Here is an 18,187-nt window from a genome sequence, read left to right as displayed (position 1 = left end):
TACTCCAGTGTCGATGAGGCCACATTGCGTGCAGCCCAGCTGATACACAAGAGTGGAGGAGGTAGTGGCGAAACAGTGCTTCAGCTGGAAAGAGTGTTTAGGCCCTTGGAAGGTGAGCAGGCAGGAGGTAAAGGGGCCGGTGTTGCATCTTCTGCAGTTATGTGGGAAATTGAGGTGGGAAGGGGAGTGTTGTTGGTGTCAAGAAGTGTAGTAGGCTGTCCTGGAGTGAAGGATCCCTGTGAAATGCGGACGGGGGGGTGGGGGGGGCGGTGGTGGAAGGGGGAGATGTGATTGGTGGTGGCATTGTGCTGGAGTTGAATGTGGAGGCTGGTGCGAGGAAAAGTGAGAAGAATGGGGACTCTGGTGTTTTGAGTGGGTGTTGCATTGTGTGTGAGTCTGTGTTCCCCACTCCAATGGGAGAGTGTGTTGTTTGCAGTGTGGCAGTTAGACACACCAGAGTTGTGGCAGTTCCAGATTGCGATGAATTCTTGTGAAGTATGAAGAGCCCTTCTCCCCCCAGAGTCCTCGCTGGTCGAGCCCACTATTGCATAAATGCTGGCTTGTCCACAGCAGTGAGCTGTGGTGAAGAGTGATGAAGACTGGAGAGTTTAGCTTGGTGTTTGTGGATGGATGGATGGATGGCGCGCGAGCGGCGGTGATGTGCAGCATTTGTCGTTTTGACTTGGAGGTAAGGACTTAGGAAGGAAGGCAGAAGGGAGAGAGTGAGTTTGAATGTGAAACTCCTCAAAGTGTGAAAAAAAAACAGAGCGCATATCCAGAAAGAAATGACTCTTGGTGTCAGCAGTGAAATAGCTTTTGCTGGGCGACACTTGCCGGCGCCGGCTTTAGCTCAGTAGCTACTTCGATTTCACTCAAATCCGTCTGGCTGCGAGTTCGCGTCCAGTTAACTACGGGCGCTGCCCGGCGTTTTATTCCTTCGGTAACTTGGCTTGTTACCCCACCGGCAAATCTACACACTTTTCGGATCAGTTTGATCCTGTCATTTCTCTCTTCGTGCAATCTATAAACATAGATTGCGTATAAGAAGCGCTGCTTTTCAAGTGGAACTGCGCAACAACAGCAAAGAGAGACTGTTCACAACTTGGACGGGTCTTTTGGATGAAAGTTTCAGAAATTTAATACGCTCCAAAAGTAACACTATTTTCATACATGAAACCACCTTGCTACAGTTCACGCCAGAGTTGCCGAGAAGGGGAGCTGCCTCCTCTCTCCCGTCTCAAAGCTGTCACTCTGTCTCACTGGGGTCACTCACCCTTACATTTCACAGACACAGTCACGATGGGATTATCGGCAGCGCAAAGACGCGCTGGAAATGCCAATTGGCAAAGAATGGGATTAAAAAAAACGGCATTTTCGCAGAAGCAGGCTTTTCGGCCGACCGTTTTAGTGGCTGCTCTGTGAGCGTTTTGAGTCAGGATCAAACTCCCGCCTTTTCCCCATCATCCTGCGCGCTGCTGCTATTTAAACCTGATGTGGAGGTGCCATAGCGACCTGAAGAAGGAGCAGCACTCCGAAAGCAAGGAGTTCCTAATAAACCTGTTGACTATAACCTGGCGCTGTGGTTTTTTAAAGCTCCATTGAGAGAATCACATCGCGCCCTTCTGAACCTGCCTCCATCACATTTCAGGACAATGTTTTCCAAACCAGTGCACTCGCCATGTCAAGATCAAATGAAGGTCGAGTTGGCGAAACTGGCCTGAGTGGATCACTTAGCGGGAATCACAATAAGTAAACAGAGGCAGACATTTGAGAAGGGAATTCGTGATTATCAGCAAAAATCCATTCCAGGAAGTAGGAAAGATTCTGAAAGAGGGATGAACCGATTGAGATTAATCGAGTGTTATTACGAGTCACAGAGATACACAGCACACATAGAGATCCTTCGGTACAACTCATAACCATGCCACCCAGATATCCAACATTAATCTGGTTCCATTTGCCAGTGTTTGGCACATGAATCCTTCCAATTCATCTACCTATCGAGAAGCATTTTAAATATTGTACTAGTCTCCACCACTTCCTTGGCAGCTCATTCCATACCTACGCCAGCTTCTGCCAGAAAATATTGCCCCTTCGGTACCCTATAAATATTTTTTCCTCTCACGTTAAACTTACGTCCTCTAGTTTTAGAATCTCACGCTCTGGGAAAACTATTTAGGCTGTCCACCTGATCCATATCCGTCAAGATTTTATAAACCTGTATAACCTCAGCCTCCTTCACTCCAGGGAAAATTGCTTCAGCCTATTCAGCCTCTCTGTACAGCTCAAACCCTCCAAGCTGGCAACATCCTTGAAAATCTTTTCGGAACCCTTTCAAGTTTCACAACGTATTAGCTTGAAAGAAAAAGCGTCTAAAGTGGCCAAAGTCAGTGATGCATCTGAAGATTGGGCTAAAGTCAGCTGATAGCAAAGGAGAATTAAAAGCGAATAAAGATAGAAAAAAAAAATTGTGAAGGCAAACTAATGAGGAAAATCTAAAATGACAGTTAGAGCTTCCTTAAGTATCTAAAAAGCAAGACCGAGGTCAAAGCGAACATAAGCCCTTTAGAAAGGTCAGCTTTTGTTTGTCATTTCTATAAATGATTGAGGTAAGAATATAGAAGGCATGGCTAGTAAGTTTGAGGATGACACCAAGACTGATGGTACAGTGGAGAGTGAAGAGGTTATGTAAGTTGCGAAAGAGACCTTGAACAATTGGGTCAATGGGCTGAGGAGTGGCTGATGGAGTTTAACTTGGATGTATGCAGGGAATTGCATTTTGGTCAAACAAACAAAGGCAAGACTTATACAAAGAAAAGTAGGGCGTTGGGCCCTCTTGTAGGCCAGAGAGACCTACGGGTTCAGGTGCATACTTTTTCTTGTAATTTGCATCACATCTAGACAAGGAGGTTAAGAAGTTGTTTAGCACGCTTGCTGTCTTTTGGTCAGACTTTGAGTTTAGGAGTTGTAATGTTCTGTTGAGGTTGTGCGGGATTTGAAGGTATTGAACTCATTATAGATCCGAGCAGGTTGTAAAGTGCCGAGTTTGAAGACGAGGTATTGCTCTCCAGTTTGCACTGCCATTCACTGGGACTTGCCCAGGACAGACGAATGGGCATGTGAGCAGGACACTGTGTTAAAATGACCGGCTTCGGGTAGGTCAGGGTCAAGCTTGCAGACAGAATGGAGGCGTTCTGCAGAGCGGTCACCCAGTCTGCGTTTGGTTACTCCAGTGTCGATGAGGCCACATTGCGTGCAGCCCAGCTGATACACAAGAGTGGAGGAGGTAGTGGCGAAACAGTGCTTCAGCTGGAAAGAGTGTTTAGGCCCTTGGAAGGTGAGCAGGCAGGAGGTAAAGGGGCCGGTGTTGCATCTTCTGCAGTTATGTGGGAAATTGAGGTGGGAAGGGGAGTGTTGTTGGTGTCAAGAAGTGTAGTAGGCTGTCCTGGAGTGAAGGATCCCTGTGAAATGCGGACGGGGGGGTTGGGGGGGGGGGGGGTGGAAGGGGGAGATGTGATTGGTGGTGGCATTGTGCTGGAGTTGAATGTGGAGGCTGGTGCGAGGAAAAGTGAGAAGAATGGGGACTCTGGTGTTTTGAGTGGGTGTTGCATTGTGTGTGAGTCTGTGTTCCCCACTCCAATGGGAGAGTGTGTTGTTTGCAGTGTGGCAGTTAGACACACCAGAGTTGTGGCAGTTCCAGATTGCGATGAATTCTTGTGAAGTATGAAGAGCCCTTCTCCCCCCAGAGTCCTCGCTGGTCGAGCCCACTATTGCATAAATGCTGGCTTGTCCACAGCAGTGAGCTGTGGTGAAGAGTGATGAAGAGTGGAGAGTTTCGCTTGGTGTTTGTGGATGGATGGATGGCGCGCGAGCGGCGGTGATGTGCAGCATTTGTCGTTTTGACTTGGAGGTAAGGACTTAGGAAGGAAGGCAGAAGGGAGAGAGTGAGTTCGAATGTGAAACTCCTCAAAGTGTGAAAAAAAAACAGAGCGCATATCCAGAAAGAAATGACTCTTGGTGTCAGCAGTGAAATAGCTTTTGCTGGGGGCCACTTGCCAGCGCCGGCTTTAGCTCAGTAGCTACTTCGATTTCACTCAAATCCGTCTAGCTGCGAGTTCGCGTCCAGTTAACTACAGGCACTGCCCGGCGTTTTATTCCTTCGGTAACTTGGCTTGTTACCCCACCGGCAAATCTACACACTTTTCGGATCAATTTGATCCTGTCATTTCTCTCTTCGTGCAATCTATAAACATAGATTGCGTATAAGAAGCGCTGCTTTTCAAGTGGAACTGCGCAACAACAGCAAAGAGAGACTGTTCACAACTTGGACGGGTCTTTTGGATGAAAGTTTCAGAAATTTAATACGCTCCAAAAGTAACACTATTTTCATACATGAAACCACCTTGCTACAGTACACGCCAGAGTTGCCGAGAAGGGGAGCTGCCTCCTCTCTCCCGTCTCAAAGCTGTCACTCTGTCTCACTGGGGTCACTCACCCTTACATTTCACAGACACAGTCGCGATGGGATTATCGGCAGCGCAAAGACGCGCTGGAAATGCCAATTGGCAAAGAATGGGATTAAAAAAAAAACGGCATTTTCGCAGAAGCAGGCTTTTCGGCCGTCCGTTTTAGTGGCTGCTCTGTGAGCGTTTTGAGTCAGGATCAAACTCCCGCCTTTTCCCCATCATCCTGCGCGCTGCTGCTATTTAAACCTGATGTGGAGGTGCCATAGCGACCTGAAGAAGGAGCAGCACTCCGAAAGCAAGGAGTTCCTAATAAACCTGTTGACTATAACCTGGCGCTGTGGTTTTTTAAAGCTCCATTGAGAGAATCACATCGCGCCCTGCTGAACCTGCCTCCATCACATTTCAGGACAATATTTTCCAAACCAGTGCACTCGCCATGTCAAGATCAAATGAAGGTCGAGTTGGCGAAACTGGCCTGAGTGGATCACTTAGCGGGAATCACAATAAGTAAACAGAGGCAGACATTTGAGAAGGTAATTCGTGATTATCAGCAAAAATCCATTCCAGGAAGTAGGAAAGATTCTGAAAGAGGGATGAACCGATTGAGATTAATCGAGTGTTATTACGAGTCACAGAGATACACAGCACACATAGAGATCCTTCGGTACAACTCATAACCATGCCACCCAGATATCCAACATTAATCTGGTTCCATTTGCCAGTGTTTGGCACATGAATCCTTCCAATTCATCTACCTATCTAGAAGCATTTTAAATATTGTAGTAGTCTCCACCACTTCCTTGGCAGCTCATTCCATACCTACGCCAGCTTCTGCCAGAAAATATTGCCCCTTCGGTACCCTATAAATATTTTTTCCTCTCACGTTAAACTTACGTCCTCTAGTTTTAGAATCTCACGCTCTGGGAAAACTATTTAGGCTGTCCACCTGATCCATATCCGTCAAGATTTTATAAACCTGTATAACCTCAGCCTCCTTCACTCCAGGGAAAATTGCCTCAGCCTATTCAGCCTCTCTGTACAGCTCAAACCCTCCAAGCTGGCAACATCCTTGAAAATCTTTTCGGAACCCTTTCAAGTTTCACAACGTATTAGCTTGAAAGAAAAAGCGTCTAAAGTGGCCAAAGTCAGTGATGCATCTGAAGATTGGGCTAAAGTCAGCTGATAGCAAAGGAGAATTAAAAGCGAATAAAGATAGAAAAAAAAAATTGTGAAGGCAAACTAATGAGGAAAATCTAAAATGACAGTTAGAGCTTCCTTAAGTATCTAAAAAGCAAGACCGAGGTCAAAGCGAACATAAGCCCTTTAGAAAGGTCAGCTTTTGTTTGTCATTTCTATAAATGATTGAGGTAAGAATATAGAAGGCATGGCTAGTAAGTTTGAGGATGACACCAAGACTGATGGTACAGTGGAGAGTGAAGAGGTTATGTAAGTTGCGAAAGAGACCTTGAACAATTGGGTCAATGGGCTGAGGAGTGGCTGATGGAGTTTAACTTGGATGTATGCAGGGAATTGCATTTTGGTCAAACAAACAAAGGCAAGACTTATACAAAGACAAGTAGGGCGTTGGGCCCTCTTGTAGGCCAGAGAGACCTACGGGTTCAGGTGCATACTTTTTCTTGTAATTTGCATCACATCTAGACAAGGAGGTTAAGAAGTTGTTTAGCACGCTTGCTGTCTTTTGGTCAGACTTTGAGTTTAGGAGTTGTAATGTTCTGTTGAGGTTGTGCGGGATTTGAAGGTATTGAACTCATTATAGATCCGAGCAGGTTGTAAAGTGCCGAGTTTGAAGACGAGGTATTGCTCTCCAGTTTGCACTGCCATTCACTGGGACTTGCCCAGGACAGACGAATGGGCATGTGAGCAGGACACTGTGTTAAAATGACCGGCTTCGGGTAGGTCAGGGTCAAGCTTGCAGACAGAATGGAGGCGTTCTGCAGAGCGGTCACCCAGTCTGCGTTTGGTTACTCCAGTGTCGATGAGGCCACATTGCGTGCAGCCCAGCTGATACACAAGAGTGGAGGAGGTAGTGGCGAAACAGTGCTTCAGCTGGAAAGAGTGTTTAGGCCCTTGGAAGGTGAGCAGGCAGGAGGTAAAGGGGCCGGTGTTGCATCTTCTGCAGTTATGTGGGAAATTGAGGTGGGAAGGGGAGTGTTGTTGGTGTCAAGAAGTGTAGTAGGCTGTCCTGGAGTGAAGGATCCCTGTGAAATGCGGACGGGGGGGTGGGGGGGGCGGTGGTGGAAGGGGGAGATGTGATTGGTCGTGGCATTGTGCTGGAGTTGAATGTGGAGGCTGGTGCGAGGAAAAGTGAGAAGAATGGGGACTCTGGTGTTTTGAGTGGGTGTTGCATTGTGTGTGAGTCTGTGTTCCCCACTCCAATGGGAGAGTGTGTTGTTTGCAGTGTGGCAGTTAGACACACCAGAGTTGTGGCAGTTCCAGATTGCGATGAATTCTTGTGAAGTATGAAGAGCCCTTCTCCCCCCAGAGTCCTCGCTGGTCGAGCCCACTATTGCATAAATGCTGGCTTGTCCACAGCAGTGAGCTGTGGTGAAGAGTGATGAAGACTGGAGAGTTTAGTTTGGTGTTTGTGGATGGATGGATGGATGGCGCGCGAGCGGCGGTGATGTGCAGCATTTGTCGTTTTGACTTGGAGGTAAGGACTTAGGAAGGAAGGCAGAAGGGAGAGAGTGAGTTTGAATGTGAAACTCCTCAAAGTGTGAAAAAAAAACAGAGCGCATATCCAGAAAGAAATTACTCTTGGTGTCAGCAGTGAAATAGCTTTTGCTGGGCGCCCTTTGCCAGCGCCGGCTTTAGCTCAGTAGCTACTTCGATTTCATTCAAATCCGTCTAGCTGCGAGTTCGCGTCCAGTTAACTACGGGCGCTGCCCGGCGTCTTATTCCTTCGGTAACTTGGCTTGTTACCCCACCGGCAAATCTACACACTTTTCGGATCAATTTTATCCTGTCATTTCTCTCTTCGTGCAATCTATAAACATAGATTGCGTATAAGAAGCGCTGCTTTTCAAGTGGAACTGCGCAACAACAGCAAAGAGAGACTGTTCACAACTTGGACGGGTCTTTTGGATGAAAGTTTCAGAAATTTAATACGCTCCAAAAGTAACACTATTTTCATACATGAAACCACCTTGCTACAGTACACGCCAGAGTTGCCGAGAAGGGGAGCTGCCTCCTCTCTCCCGTCTCAAAGCTGTCACTCTGTCTCACTGGGGTCACTCACCCTTACATTTCACAGACACAGTCGCGATGGGATTATCGGCAGCGCAAAGACGCGCTGGAAATGCCAATTGGCAAAGAATGGGATTAAAAAAAAAACGGCATTTTCGCAGAAGCAGGCTTTTCGGCCGTCCGTTTTAGTGGCTGCTCTGTGAGCGTTTTGAGTCAGGATCAAACTCCCGCCTTTTCCCCATCATCCTGCGCGCTGCTGCTATTTAAACCTGATGTGGAGGTGCCATAGCGACCTGAAGAAGGAGCAGCACTCCGAAAGCAAGGAGTTCCTAATAAACCTGTTGACTATAACCTGGCGCTGTGGTTTTTTAAAGCTCCATTGAGAGAATCACATCGCGCCCTGCTGAACCTGCCTCCATCACATTTCAGGACAATATTTTCCAAACCAGTGCACTCGCCATGTCAAGATCAAATGAAGGTCGAGTTGGCGAAACTGGCCTGAGTGGATCACTTAGCGGGAATCACAATAAGTAAACAGAGGCAGACATTTGAGAAGGTAATTCGTGATTATCAGCAAAAATCCATTCCAGGAAGTAGGAAAGATTCTGAAAGAGGGATGAACCGATTGAGATTAATCGAGTGTTATTACGAGTCACAGAGATACACAGCACACATAGAGATCCTTCGGTACAACTCATAACCATGCCACCCAGATATCCAACATTAATCTGGTTCCATTTGCCAGTGTTTGGCACATGAATCCTTCCAATTCATCTACCTATCTAGAAGCATTTTAAATATTGTACTAGTCTCCACCACTTCCTTGGCAGCTCATTCCATACCTACGCCAGCTTCTGCCAGAAAATATTGCCCCTTCGGTACCCTATAAATATTTTTTCCTCTCACGTTAAACTTACCTCCTCTAGTTTTAGAATCTCACGCTCTGGGAAAACTATTTAGGCTGTCCACCTGATCCATATCCGTCAAGATTTTATAAACCTGTATAACCTCAGCCTCCTTCACTCCAGGGAAAATTGCCTCAGCCTATTCAGCCTCTCTGTACAGCTCAAACCCTCCAAGCTGGCAACATCCTTGAAAATCTTTTCGGAACCCTTTCAAGTTTCACAACGTATTAGCTTGAAAGAAAAAGCGTCTAAAGTGGCCAAAGTCAGTGATGCATCTGAAGATTGGGTAAAGTCAGCTGATAGCAAAGGAGAATTAAAAGCGAATAAAGATAGAAAAAAAAAATTGTGAAGGCAAACTAATGAGGAAAATCTAAAATGACAGTTAGAGCTTCCTTAAGTATCTAAAAAGCAAGACCGAGGTCAAAGCGAACATAAGCCCTTTAGAAAGGTCAGCTTTTGTTTGTCATTTCTATAAATGATTGAGGTAAGAATATAGAAGGCATGGCTAGTAAGTTTGAGGATGACACCAAGACTGATGGTACAGTGGAGAGTGAAGAGGTTATGTAAGTTGCGAAAGAGACCTTGAACAATTGGGTCAATGGGCTGAGGAGTGGCTGATGGAGTTTAACTTGGATGTATGCAGGGAATTGCATTTTGGTCAAACAAACAAAGGCAAGACTTATACAAAGAAAAGTAGGGCGTTGGGCCCTCTTGTAGGCCAGAGAGACCTACGGGTTCAGGTGCATACTTTTTCTTGTAATTTGCATCACATCTAGACAAGGAGGTTAAGAAGTTGTTTAGCACGCTTGCTGTCTTTTGGTCAGACTTTGAGTTTAGGAGTTGTAATGTTCTGTTGAGGTTGTGCGGGATTTGAAGGTATTGAACTCATTATAGATCCGAGCAGGTTGTAAAGTGCCGAGTTTGAAGACGAGGTATTGCTCTCCAGTTTGCACTGCCATTCACTGGGACTTGCCCAGGACAGACGAATGGGCATGTGAGCAGGACACTGTGTTAAAATGACCGGCTTCGGGTAGGTCAGGGTCAAGCTTGCAGACAGAATGGAGGCGTTCTGCAGAGCGGTCACCCAGTCTGCGTTTGGTTACTCCAGTGTCGATGAGGCCACATTGCGTGCAGCCCAGCTGATACACAAGAGTGGAGGAGGTAGTGGCGAAACAGTGCTTCAGCTGGAAAGAGTGTTTAGGCCCTTGGAAGGTGAGCAGGCAGGAGGTAAAGGGGCCGGTGTTGCATCTTCTGCAGTTATGTGGGAAATTGAGGTGGGAAGGGGAGTGTTGTTGGTGTCAAGAAGTGTAGTAGGCTGTCCTGGAGTGAAGGATCCCTGTGAAATGCGGACGGGGGGGTGGGGGGGGTGGAAGGGGGAGATGTGATTGGTGGTGGCATTGTGCTGGAGTTGAATGTGGAGGCTGGTGCGAGGAAAAGTGAGAAGAATGGGGACTCTGGTGTTTTGAGTGGGTGTTGCATTGTGTGTGAGTCTGTGTTCCCCACTCCAATGGGAGAGTGTGTTGTTTGCAGTGTGGCAGTTAGACACACCAGAGTTGTGGCAGTTCCAGATTGCGATGAATTCTTGTGAAGTATGAAGAGCCCTTCTCCCCCCAGAGTCCTCGCTGGTCGAGCCCACTATTGCATAAATGCTGGCTTGTCCACAGCAGTGAGCTGTGGTGAAGAGTGATGAAGACTGGAGAGTTTAGTTTGGTGTTTGTGGATGGATGGATGGATGGCGCGCGAGCGGCGGTGATGTGCAGCATTTGTCGTTTTGACTTGGAGGTAAGGACTTAGGAAGGAAGGCAGAAGGGAGAGAGTGAGTTTGAATGTGAAACTCCTCAAAGTGTGAAAAAAATACAGAGCGCATATCCAGAAAGAAATGACTCTTGGTGTCAGCAGTGAAATAGCTTTTGCTGGGCGCCCTTTGCCAGCGCCGGCTTTAGCTCAGTAGCTACTTCGATTTCACTCAAATCCGTCTCGCTGCGAGTTCGCGTCCAGTTAACTACGGGCGCTGCCCGGCGTTTTATTCCTTCGGTAACTTGGCTTGTTACCCCACCGGCAAATCTACACACTTTTCGGATCAATTTGATCCTGTCATTTCTCTCTTCGTGCAATCTATAAACATAGATTGCGTATAAGAAGCGCTGCTTTTCAAGTGGAACTGCGCAACAACAGCAAAGAGAGACTGTTCACAACTTGGACGGGTCTTTTGGATGAAAGTTTCAGAAATTTAATACGCTCCAAAAGTAACACTATTTTCATACATGAAACCACCTTGCTACAGTACACGCCAGAGTTGCCGAGAAGGGGAGCTGCCTCCTCTCTCCCGTCTCAAAGCTGTCACTCTGTCTCACTGGGGTCACTCACCCTTACATTTCACAGACACAGTCGCGATGGGATTATCGGCAGCGCAAAGACGCGCTGGAAATGCCAATTGGCAAAGAATGGGATTAAAAAAAAACGGCATTTTCGCAGAAGCAGGCTTTTCGGCCGACCGTTTTAGTGGCTGCTCTGTGAGCGTTTTGAGTCAGGATCAAACTCCCGCCTTTTCCCCATCATCCTGCGCGCTGCTGCTATTTAAACCTGATGTGGAGGTGCCATAGCGACCTGAAGAAGGAGCAGCACTCCGAAAGCAAGGAGTTCCTAATAAACCTGTTGACTATAACCTGGCGCTGTGGTTTTTTAAAGCTCCATTGAGAGAATCACATCGCGCCCTGCTGAACCTGCCTCCATCACATTTCAGGACAATATTTTCCAAACCAGTGCACTCGCCATGTCAAGATCAAATGAAGGTCGAGTTGGCGAAACTGGCCTGAGTGGATCACTTAGCGGGAATCACAATAAGTAAACAGAGGCAGACATTTGAGAAGGTAATTCGTGATTATCAGCAAAAATCCATTCCAGGAAGTAGGAAAGATTCTGAAAGAGGGATGAACCGATTGAGATTAATCGAGTGTTATTACGAGTCACAGAGATACACAGCACACATAGAGATCCTTCGGTACAACTCATAACCATGCCACCCAGATATCCAACATTAATCTGGTTCCATTTGCCAGTGTTTGGCACATGAATCCTTCCAATTCATCTACCTATCTAGAAGCATTTTAAATATTGTACTAGTCTCCACCACTTCCTTGGCAGCTCATTCCATACCTACGCCAGCTTCTGCCAGAAAATATTGCCCCTTCGGTACCCTATAAATATTTTTTCCTCTCACGTTAAACTTACCTCCTCTAGTTTTAGAATCTCACGCTCTGGGAAAACTATTTAGGCTGTCCACCTGATCCATATCCGTCAAGATTTTATAAACCTGTATAACCTCAGCCTCCTTCACTCCAGGGAAAATTGCCTCAGCCTATTCAGCCTCTCTGTACAGCTCAAACCCTCCAAGCTGGCAACATCCTTGAAAATCTTTTCGGAACCCTTTCAAGTTTCACAACGTATTAGCTTGAAAGAAAAAGCGTCTAAAGTGGCCAAAGTCAGTGATGCATCTGAAGATTGGGTAAAGTCAGCTGATAGCAAAGGAGAATTAAAAGCGAATAAAGATAGAAAAAAAAAATTGTGAAGGCAAACTAATGAGGAAAATCTAAAATGACAGTTAGAGCTTCCTTAAGTATCTAAAAAGCAAGACCGAGGTCAAAGCGAACATAAGCCCTTTAGAAAGGTCAGCTTTTGTTTGTCATTTCTATAAATGATTGAGGTAAGAATATAGAAGGCATGGCTAGTAAGTTTGAGGATGACACCAAGACTGATGGTACAGTGGAGAGTGAAGAGGTTATGTAAGTTGCGAAAGAGACCTTGAACAATTGGGTCAATGGGCTGAGGAGTGGCTGATGGAGTTTAACTTGGATGTATGCAGGGAATTGCATTTTGGTCAAACAAACAAAGGCAAGACTTATACAAAGAAAAGTAGGGCGTTGGGCCCTCTTGTAGGCCAGAGAGACCTACGGGTTCAGGTGCATACTTTTTCTTGTAATTTGCATCACATCTAGACAAGGAGGTTAAGAAGTTGTTTAGCACGCTTGCTGTCTTTTGGTCAGACTTTGAGTTTAGGAGTTGTAATGTTCTGTTGAGGTTGTGCGGGATTTGAAGGTATTGAACTCATTATAGATCCGAGCAGGTTGTAAAGTGCCGAGTTTGAAGACGAGGTATTGCTCTCCAGTTTGCACTGCCATTCACTGGGACTTGCCCAGGACAGACGAATGGGCATGTGAGCAGGACACTGTGTTAAAATGACCGGCTTCGGGTAGGTCAGGGTCAAGCTTGCAGACAGAATGGAGGCGTTCTGCAGAGCGGTCACCCAGTCTGCGTTTGGTTACTCCAGTGTCGATGAGGCCACATTGCGTGCAGCCCAGCTGATACACAAGAGTGGAGGAGGTAGTGGCGAAACAGTGCTTCAGCTGGAAAGAGTGTTTAGGCCCTTGGAAGGTGAGCAGGCAGGAGGTAAAGGGGCCGGTGTTGCATCTTCTGCAGTTATGTGGGAAATTGAGGTGGGAAGGGGAGTGTTGTTGGTGTCAAGAAGTGTAGTAGGCTGTCCTGGAGTGAAGGATCCCTGTGAAATGCGGACGGGGGGGTGGGGGGGGTGGAAGGGGGAGATGTGATTGGTGGTGGCATTGTGCTGGAGTTGAATGTGGAGGCTGGTGCGAGGAAAAGTGAGAAGAATGGGGACTCTGGTGTTTTGAGTGGGTGTTGCATTGTGTGTGAGTCTGTGTTCCCCACTCCAATGGGAGAGTGTGTTGTTTGCAGTGTGGCAGTTAGACACACCAGAGTTGTGGCAGTTCCAGATTGCGATGAATTCTTGTGAAGTATGAAGAGCCCTTCTCCCCCCAGAGTCCTCGCTGGTCGAGCCCACTATTGCATAAATGCTGGCTTGTCCACAGCAGTGAGCTGTGGTGAAGAGTGATGAAGACTGGAGAGTTTAGTTTGGTGTTTGTGGATGGATGGATGGATGGCGCGCGAGCGGCGGTGATGTGCAGCATTTGTCGTTTTGACTTGGAGGTAAGGACTTAGGAAGGAAGGCAGAAGGGAGAGAGTGAGTTTGAATGTGAAACTCGTCAAAGTGTGAAAAAAATACAGAGCGCATATCCAGAAAGAAATGACTCTTGGTGTCAGCAGTGAAATAGCTTTTGCTGGGCGCCCTTTGCCAGCGCCGGCTTTAGCTCAGTAGCTACTTCGATTTCACTCAAATCCGTCTCGCTGCGAGTTCGCGTCCAGTTAACTACGGGCGCTGCCCGGCGTTTTATTCCTTCGGTAACTTGGCTTGTTACCCCACCGGCAAATCTACACACTTTTCGGATCAATTTGATCCTGTCATTTCTCTCTTCGTGCAATCTATAAACATAGATTGCGTATAAGAAGCGCTGCTTTTCAAGTGGAACTGCGCAACAACAGCAAAGAGAGACTGTTCACAACTTGGACGGGTCTTTTGGATGAAAGTTTCAGAAATTTAATACGCTCCAAAAGTAACACTATTTTCATACATGAAACCACCTTGCTACAGTACACGCCAGAGTTGCCGAGAAGGGGAGCTGCCTCCTCTCTCCCGTCTCAAAGCTGTCACTCTGTCTCACTGGGGTCACTCACCCTTACATTTCACAGACACAGTCGCGATGGGATTATCGGCAGCGCAAAGACGCGCTGGAAATGCCAATTGGCAAAGAATGGGATTAAAAAAAAACGGCATTTTCGCAGAAGCAGGCTTTTCGGCCGACCGTTTTAGTGGCTGCTCTGTGAGCGTTTTGAGTCAGGATCAAACTCCCGCCTTTTCCCCATCATCCTGCGCGCTGCTGCTATTTAAACCTGATGTGGAGGTGCCATAGCGACCTGAAGAAGGAGCAGCACTCCGAAAGCAAGGAGTTCCTAATAAACCTGTTGACTATAACCTGGCGCTGTGGTTTTTTAAAGCTCCATTGAGAGAATCACATCGCGCCCTGCTGAACCTGCCTCCATCACATTTCAGGACAATATTTTCCAAACCAGTGCACTCGCCATGTCAAGATCAAATGAAGGTCGAGTTGGCGAAACTGGCCTGAGTGGATCACTTAGCGGGAATCACAATAAGTAAACAGAGGCAGACATTTGAGAAGGTAATTCGTGATTATCAGCAAAAATCCATTCCAGGAAGTAGGAAAGATTCTGAAAGAGGGATGAACCGATTGAGATTAATCGAGTGTTATTACGAGTCACAGAGATACACAGCACACATAGAGATCCTTCGGTACAACTCATAACCATGCCACCCAGATATCCAACATTAATCTGGTTCCATTTGCCAGTGTTTGGCACATGAATCCTTCCAATTCATCTACCTATCTAGAAGCATTTTAAATATTGTACTAGTCTCCACCACTTCCTTGGCAGCTCATTCCATACCTACGCCAGCTTCTGCCAGAAAATATTGCCCCTTCGGTACCCTATAAATATTTTTTCCTCTCACGTTAAACTTACCTCCTCTAGTTTTAGAATCTCACGCTCTGGGAAAACTATTTAGGCTGTCCACCTGATCCATATCCGTCAAGATTTTATAAACCTGTATAACCTCAGCCTCCTTCACTCCAGGGAAAATTGCCTCAGCCTATTCAGCCTCTCTGTACAGCTCAAACCCTCCAAGCTGGCAACATCCTTGAAAATCTTTTCGGAACCCTTTCAAGTTTCACAACGTATTAGCTTGAAAGAAAAAGCGTCTAAAGTGGCCAAAGTCAGTGATGCATCTGAAGATTGGGTAAAGTCAGCTGATAGCAAAGGAGAATTAAAAGCGAATAAAGATAGAAAAAAAAAATTGTGAAGGCAAACTAATGAGGAAAATCTAAAATGACAGTTAGAGCTTCCTTAAGTATCTAAAAAGCAAGACCGAGGTCAAAGCGAACATAAGCCCTTTAGAAAGGTCAGCTTTTGTTTGTCATTTCTATAAATGATTGAGGTAAGAATATAGAAGGCATGGCTAGTAAGTTTGAGGATGACACCAAGACTGATGGTACAGTGGAGAGTGAAGAGGTTATGTAAGTTGCGAAAGAGACCTTGAACAATTGGGTCAATGGGCTGAGGAGTGGCTGATGGAGTTTAACTTGGATGTATGCAGGGAATTGCATTTTGGTCAAACAAACAAAGGCAAGACTTATACAAAGAAAAGTAGGGCGTTGGGCCCTCTTGTAGGCCAGAGAGACCTACGGGTTCAGGTGCATACTTTTTCTTGTAATTTGCATCACATCTAGACAAGGAGGTTAAGAAGTTGTTTAGCACGCTTGCTGTCTTTTGGTCAGACTTTGAGTTTAGGAGTTGTAATGTTCTGTTGAGGTTGTGCGGGATTTGAAGGTATTGAACTCATTATAGATCCGAGCAGGTTGTAAAGTGCCGAGTTTGAAGACGAGGTATTGCTCTCCAGTTTGCACTGCCATTCACTGGGACTTGCCCAGGACAGACGAATGGGCATGTGAGCAGGACACTGTGTTAAAATGACCGGCTTCGGGTAGGTCAGGGTCAAGCTTGCAGACAGAATGGAGGCGTTCTGCAGAGCGGTCACCCAGTCTGCGTTTGGTTACTCCAGTGTCGATGAGGCCACATTGCGTGCAGCCCAGCTGATACACAAGAGTGGAGGAGGTAGTGGCGAAACAGTGCTTCAGCTGGAAAGAGTGTTTAGGCCCTTGGAAGGTGAGCAGGCAGGAGGTAAAGGGGCCGGTGTTGCATCTTCTGCAGTTATGTGGGAAATTGAGGTGGGAAGGGGAGTGTTGTTGGTGTCAAGAAGTGTAGTAGGCTGTCCTGGAGTGAAGGATCCCTGTGAAATGCGGACGGGGGGGTGGGGGGGGGGTGGTGGAAGGGGGAGATGTGATTGGTGGTGGCATTGTGCTGGAGTTGAATGTGGAGGCTGGTGCGAGGAAAAGTGAGAAGAATGGGGACTCTGGTGTTTTGAGTGGGTGTTGCATTGTGTGTGAGTCTGTGTTCCCCACTCCAATGGGAGAGTGTGTTGTTTGCAGTGTGGCAGTTAGACACACCAGAGTTGTGGCAGTTCCAGATTGCGATGAATTCTTGTGAAGTATGAAGAGCCCTTCTCCCCCCAGATCCTCGCTGGTCGAGCCCACTATTGCATAAATGCTGGCTTGTCCACAGCAGTGAGCTGTGGTGAAGAGTGATGAAGACTGGAGAGTTTAGCTTGGTGTTTGTGGATGGATGGATGGATGGCGCGCGAGCGGCGGTGATGTGCAGCATTTGTCGTTTTGACTTGGAGGTAAGGACTTAGGAAGGAAGGCAGAAGGGAGAGAGTGAGTTTGAATGTGAAACTCCTCAAAGTGTGAAAAAAAAACAGAGCGCATATCCAGAAAGAAATGACTCTTGGTGTCAGCAGTGAAATAGCTTTTGCTGGGCGCTACTTGCCGGCGCCGGCTTTAGCTCAGTAGCTACTTCGATTTCACTCAAATCCGTCTCGCTGCGAGTTCGCGTCCAGTTAACTACGGGCGCTGCCCGGCGTTTTATTCCTTCGGTAACTTGGCTTGTTACCCCACCGGCAAATCTACACACTTTTCGGATCAATTTGATCCTGTCATTTCTCTCTTCGTGCAATCTATAAACATAGATTGCGTATAAGAAGCGCTGCTTTTCAAGTGGAACTGCGCAACAACAGCAAAGAGAGACTGTTCACAACTTGGACGGGTCTTTTGGATGAAAGTTTCAGAAATTTAATACGCTCCAAAAGTAACACTATTTTCATACATGAAACCACCTTGCTACAGTTCACGCCAGAGTTGCCGAGAAGGGGAGCTGCCTCCTCTCTCCCGTCTCAAAGCTGTCACTCTGTCTCACTGGGGTCACTCACCCTTACATTTCACAGACTCAGTCGCGATGGGATTATCGGCAGCGCAAAGACGCGCTGGAAATGCCAATTGGCAAAGAATGGGATTAAAAAAAAACGGCATTTTCGCAGAAGCAGGCTTTTCGGCCGACCGTTTTAGTGGCTGCTCTGTGAGCGTTTGGAGTCAGGATCAAACTCCCGCCTTTTCCCCATCATCCTGCGCGCTGCTGCTATTTAAACCTGATGTGGAGGTGCCATAGCGACCTGAAGAAGGAGCAGCACTCCGAAAGCAAGGAGTTCCTAATAAACCTGTTGACTATAACCTGGCGCTGTGGTTTTTTAAAGCTCCATTGAGAGAATCACATCGCGCCCTGCTGAACCTGCCTCCATCACATTTCAGGACAATGTTTTCCAAACCAGTGCACTCGCCATGTCAAGATCAAATGAAGGTCGAGTTGGCGAAACTGGCCTGAGTGGATCACTTAGCGGGAATCACAATAAGTAAACAGAGGCAGACATTTGAGAAGGTAATTCGTGATTATCAGCAAAAATCCATTCCAGGAAGTAGGAAAGATTCTGAAAGAGGGATGAACCGATTGAGATTAATCGAGTGTTATTACGAGTCACAGAGATACACAGCACACATAGAGATCCTTCGGTACAACTCATAACCATGCCACCCAGATATCCAACATTAATCTGGTTCCATTTGCCAGTGTTTGGCACATGAATCCTTCCAATTCATCTACCTATCTAGAAGCATTTTAAATATTGTACTAGTCTCCACCACTTCCTTGGCAGCTCATTCCATACCTACGCCAGCTTCT

The sequence above is a fragment of the Chiloscyllium punctatum genome, chromosome 20, assembly GCF_047496795.1.
Source record: "Chiloscyllium punctatum isolate Juve2018m chromosome 20, sChiPun1.3, whole genome shotgun sequence".
Taxonomy (NCBI): Eukaryota; Metazoa; Chordata; class Chondrichthyes; order Orectolobiformes; family Hemiscylliidae; genus Chiloscyllium; species Chiloscyllium punctatum.
Note: the sequence above shows the minus strand (reverse complement) of the source record.